Source organism: Megalobrama amblycephala, linkage group LG4 (genome assembly GCF_018812025.1).
Source record: "Megalobrama amblycephala isolate DHTTF-2021 linkage group LG4, ASM1881202v1, whole genome shotgun sequence".
Taxonomy (NCBI): Eukaryota; Metazoa; Chordata; class Actinopteri; order Cypriniformes; family Xenocyprididae; genus Megalobrama; species Megalobrama amblycephala.
Window position 1 is genome coordinate 19,311,283 of NC_063047.1, and position 6,454 is coordinate 19,317,736.

Below are 6,454 nucleotides of genomic sequence, written 5' to 3' on the forward strand. Positions count from 1 at the left end.
ATCAATACACATACACATTCAAACAAATGTAGGTTCAAAAAGTTCAAAACTGACATTTATGAAGATCAGGAAAATACATTTAAAATATGAAACAATTCAAACTATTCATCTGTGCAGAATTTAAACTGGAATTTTGTTTAGTCGGCATTCTGACGTAGAACCCGGAAGCGCTGCACTGTCTATACAATGTAAACAGCATAGGAGACTGACAGGGGAGAGATGAAATTGCTGAATGAAGAAAAAAAACCTCTTGGATTTCATCAAAAATATCTTAATTTGTGTTCCGAAGATAACCAAAGGTTTTACGGATGTGGAACGACATGAGGGTGAGTATTTAATGACGGAAATTTTATTTTTGGGTGAACTAACCCTTTAAGCGAAATGTTGCCAATAAATAACTACAAAAGAAGCTTAAGCAACAAGCATGTTGTCAATAAAAACCAGAAACTGGGGAAACTAAATCCCCAATCACAATCCAGGTGGCTGGGTCATCTTGCTCTCGCAGTACTTTAATGGCACATCTGATCATGACTCGGCTTTGGCGACAATCAAAGTAAAACAAACTTTCTAACCAGGATGCATTGCATTTGTCACCTCACCTATACATTTATGATCTTGTGGACTTACAATGGCTGCGGCATACACATGATCATGAAGTCCACAAGGAAGACCACGAGTGTTTAAGGTGCCATTTGGGACAGGACCACTATGCTTGATTTTAAAGTGGCATGTTGCAAAAGCGATTCTCACTGGTTGCCAACTTATTTGCATTTATAGTCAGCAAACATAGTTCAAATTTGTCTTAATCAAATTTTAAGACTGGAACTACTACCCAAATTCCGGAAATGTTGGGACGTTTTTTAAATTTGAATAAAATTAAAACTAAAAGACTTTCAAATCACATGAACAAATGTTTAAACAGAAATTTTGCAATTTTATGCGCAAAACGAGCTCATTTCAAATTTGATGCCTGCTACAAGTCTCAAAATAGTTGGGACGGGGGCATGTTTACCATGGTGTAGCATCTCCTCTCCTTATCAAAACAGTGTGAAGACATCTGGGCATCAAGGTTATGAGTTTCTGGAGTTTTGGTGTTGAAATTTGGTCCCATTCTTGCCTGATATAGGTTTTCAGCTGCTGAAGAAATTGTGGTCGTCTTTGACGTATTTTTCTCTAAAGGTGAAAGATCTGGACTGCAGGCAGGCCAATTCAGCACCCGGACTCTTCTAGAACGAAGCCATGCTGTTGTAATAGCTGCAGTATGTGGTTTTGCATTGTCCTGCTGAAATACACAAGGCCTTTCCTATTTTGAAATAGACGTCATCTGGAGGGGAGCATTTGTTGCTCTAAAACCTTTATATACCTTTAAGCATTCATAGTGCCTTACAAAACATGCAAGCTGCCCATACCGTATGCACTTATGCACTTCCATACCATCAGAGATGCTGGCTTTTGAACTGAATGCTGATGACACGCTGGAAAGTCTCCCTCCTCTTTAGCCCGGAGGACACGGCATCCATGATTTCCAACAAGAATGTCAAATTTGGACTTATCTGACCATAGAACACTTTTCCACTTTGAAACAGTCCATTTTAAATGAGCCTTGGCCACAGGACACAACAGCGCTTCTGGACCATGTTCACATATGGCTTCCTTTTTGCATGATAGAGCTTTAGTTGGCATCTGCAGATGGCACGGCGGATTGTGTTTACTGACAGTGGTTTCTGGAAGTATTCCTGGGCCCATTTAGTAATGTCATGACACAATCATGCCGATGAATGATGCAGTGTTGTCTGAGGGCTCGAAGACAATGGGCATCCCATAAAGGTCTTCGGCCTTGTCCCTTAGATGTAGATGATGAAATTTGCAAAGCCTTTGCAATTTGACGTTGAGGAACATTGTTTTTAAAGTATTCCACAATCTTTTTATGCACTCTTTCACAGCTCTGCCCATCTTTACTTCTGAGAGACTCTGCCTCTCTAAGACATCCCTTTTATAGCTAATCATGTTACAGACCTGATATCAATTAACTTAATTAACTTAATTTGTTGCCCCCGTGCCAACTTTTTTGAGACCTGTAGCAGGCATCAAATTTGAAATGAGCTCATTTAGTGGATAAAAGTGTAAAAATTCTCCATTTAAACATTTATGTTATCTATGTTCTATTGTGAATAAAATATTGGCTCATGTGATTTCAAAGTCTTTTAGTTTTCATTTTATTCAAATTTAAAAAAGGTCCCAACATTTCAGGAATTTGGGTTGTAACTGTAGGGTTGGAAAACTGTTATTTCCAGATTTCCACATATTTAACAAATTATGTTTTACCTGCCTCCTGGAATCTCTTGTAGTCATCTGAAAGACTTTTCTGCTTCTGCATGTTATAACTGTCATATTTGCAAATATTGCAAATATGTTGGGGAAAGTTACTTTTAAAAGTAATGCATTACAATATTGCATTACTCCCTAAACGTAACTTAGTTTAAGTAATGTGTTATGTTAACTAACTGGGCTTGCTTTGTTTTGTAATTAAAAAAAAAAAAAAAAAGAATAAAAAAAAGGTAAATGTTAAGGCCCTTTCACACCAAAAGTGAAATGAATAAACCTCAGGCTGAAGGAAATGCAAATTCATGCCTGTAGTGTAGAGGGCGCAGCTCAAACAAACCTTTCAGCTGTGCAGCCATTCTGGATTGCAGAACAGGACAGGAGAAGAAAGTTCAATGCTCACATGCTCACATTTTAGTCTAGATAGAACTACAATAACCTATATGTTTACACAGTTCACACAACACCTCCGTACCTTACTCAGGGTTTCTCTCATCATGGGGACAGGAGAGGTGTCAATAAATGGGAAAACAAAATAACTTGTGTTACTTATTTGATAAAAGTAACGCAAGGTATTTTGTTGTAAATTTAAAATGTGTTACTTTACCCTTTATTTGAAATGTAGTTTTTAAAAAGAAAAAGATTACATAACTCGCGTTACTTGTAATGCGTATATAGAACACTGAATATTACACATCATATCTGCATTCAGCCCCGACAAAACGTTTTTTAAACGGAAACGGTTGTGCGTTGACTGTTCTGATGACGCAAGAGTTGCAACTATGGCAGCTGAGAAGGCCATTCTTTGGGTTCTTTTTGACGAATTTTCAGAGCCTGATGAAATCGGTATAAATACATGTTACTGCAAAATATGCTCGATGTTACAGTCACTGCCATTGCCATCCAGAATAAAAGAGAACATATCGAGTGAAGGGATTTGTGGAAACTGTGGTTCCTAATTATTGTGATCCAACATTTGCCTTGCATTTCATGATGAAAAGACAAACATTTCAGGTGAAAGATAGGCTAATCCACTTCTCCGACACTGTTTTATGAGATATGACCTTATTATTTTTATTGTGAGCATAGGCTTATCATGTTGATCACTGTTGTTGTGCTATGATATTGTAATATTTACCATCATATAGCAGTATAGAAAAGTTTATAAAAGTGTCACTCCACAATACAATAGCTAAATATATGTATAATATTTTTACATTAATCACTTTACTTGGACCCATTGTGCGAGTTGTCTCTTTAATACCGCGCGTGCTTTATATACATGTTGCTGCTGATTGGGCTGACATTTTTGACACACCCACCAAACAAGAGAAAACGTAGGCCTATCTCAAACCCCGTTGCACACCGTTTCCAGGAAACATGTCGTTCAACCCGGAAACCGTTATCAAAACGTTGCGCACCGGTTTGATCTTGAACGTGCTCCATGTCTGTCATATGTGGCGCTGCGGCTTTTGTATACTATTGAAAACAGTAGCTAGGCTATGTTGTTGATGTTTTACCCCACACTAACCACACGGTGTCCTCAGAGGCCTAACGTTGGCACACAAACACACACACACACACACACACACACACTGAACGCATGTGAAGGTTCCTGTCTTTCCGTGCGAGGAATGTGATGTTTTTTTTCAAGGGGTAATGGCCGCCTCAAAGTCTCGTAAATGGGGACTAGCCTGTACGTCGACACACACAAACGCACGCGCGCTCATGTTCACACTCATGCCTATTATGATTATGCAGCTTGGCAGGTGGTTTATCCTTGAAAGTCATTTAAGAGGCGGGTATCTGTCTAGACTTCAGTAACCCAAGCACATGCACGCGCGCGCAAATTCACACACCTTTCCAACATGGACGACAATCTGATAATAAAAAAGACACTGGACACATATTTCAGTTCTCTCATCTTTTTTTCCATAAATTGGAGTGACATTGTCTTAATCACAGGCAATAATCATTGATGAATTTCTGAATTTAACAGACATTTCTACTATTATCCATTCCATACAGTCTCCCATGCCCACCCGAGCCCAGTATTCCCCTTATTCACAGAACTATACAGTAGCCCACAGCCTAATAATTCTCTTATTAAAACCCTTTTATACACAATTGTCATTGAATGTTTCATAGCATTAGATATACAGAAGAACAGATCAACTTTGTAACTTTACACAGACCCCTGATTGTGCATATCAGACCCTTTTTCCCAATAACTTGCAGGTACTTATAGACAATAAAGGATTACTTTCTTTTTTTTTTTTTTAGTTTCTTTTTTTCTCTTCTGAACTATATATAGATAGTCCTTACCTACAGTATACATATGACCTTGGCTGTATTTCTACATCACTTAATACCATGTTAATGTTTTCTGGAAAGAAAGTCAGGGAACATACAATTGAATACACCAAACCACTCTATAAAATTGTCAGTCTGAAGAAAGAAAAATCCCACTGCTAGAATGCAGAATCTTCAAACTTCCCACTGTTCTAGAATAAAAAGCATCTTTTACAGCTGCCGTGTTTTAAATAAGACATAATAAAGACAATAAGGCAGTCAAAATATAGGAAAAAAAAAACATGGTGTAAAACAGAATAGCCAAACACACTTTGCAGTTGGACTGGACCGACATAAACAGACAAACACGCACACACAAACACAATTTGATGCTTTCTTTGTTTTTGTAATGGTCTATCCATGAGGTGGATTTAAAAAGGCATATGTCCTGTTCAGGATTGGAAGTAAACACAGAGGTTAAAACTCTTAAGGGGACATTATTAAGCCCACCACATATTATAATCACCACCTGTTGTTGTTCTGTTTTAATTCTTAGTACAGATTATGAAGTATGTGATCATTTCAGTAGGGAGGTATGCATGTTATCGGTAATCATTGACAACCACTGTATAAGTGATGTGGATGATGAGTATTAACACTGTAAGCAAATGTCACCTCTATTAAACACTTAGAAACACTGCATTGAATGTCATGTCTTACTTATAAATGAACCTGTATATAATAAGCATAACCTAAGGAGGCTTTTATTTTTACATGATAGAAAAGGCATTCATATAAGCACTATAAGGCTTCATGTTGATTCCTGGTAACTGAAGGCAGCTGTTGTACAATGTGAGATATGAGTTTACATTAGCAAGTAAGTAATAAAAAATACACAGATTGTGTAGGCAAAAGAGAAAAATATTGGTTACTAAAAATCTGGTATTAAAAAGCATGTTTCGCTTATTTTGCTCAGTGCATGATCAATGGTAGTGTGTCAGTTAGGAATTTGGCACTAAAACAGGATCATTTTGACACATAGTTTTTGCAAGTTACATACACTACACAAAACAAACTCTAGATTCATTAGAAAATTGCAGAATCCATCAAAAGTAAGTCAAAACAGCTGTATGTATGTGTGTGTGTATATATATATATATATATATATATATAGTAGTCAACTTTTTAAGTGGATCAAAACCATTCATCAAAGTTGTCCTAAAACCTTCTTCTTAGGACAACTTTGTTCTTAGGACAGCTTTGATTAACTTTTTTGATCCACTTCAAATGTTTACAGTAGTACTACTACTATATATATATACTACATAACATGTAGTACATATACACTATACTACTATATATACTACGAACTACTACTACTATATATATATATATATATATATATATATATATATATATATATATATATATATATATATATATATATATATACATACACACACACACACACTACCGGTCAAAAGTTTTTAAACGCTAAGATTTTTTAATGTTCTTTAAAAGAAGTCTCTTGTGCTCACCATGGCTTCATTTATTTGATCCAAAATACAACAAAAACATTAATTTTGTGAAATATTTTTATAACTTAAAATAACTGTTTTCTATTTGAATTTATTTTAAAATACAATTTATTTCTGAGTTGGCAAAGCTGAATTTTCAGCATCATTACTCCAGTCTTTAGTATCACATGAAATCATTCTAATATACTGATTGCTGAATAGAAAGAATAGCATTTATGTGAAATATAAAACTTTTGTAACATTATCACTACGGTTCAAAAGTATATTAGAATGATTTCTGAAGGATCGTATGACATTGAAGA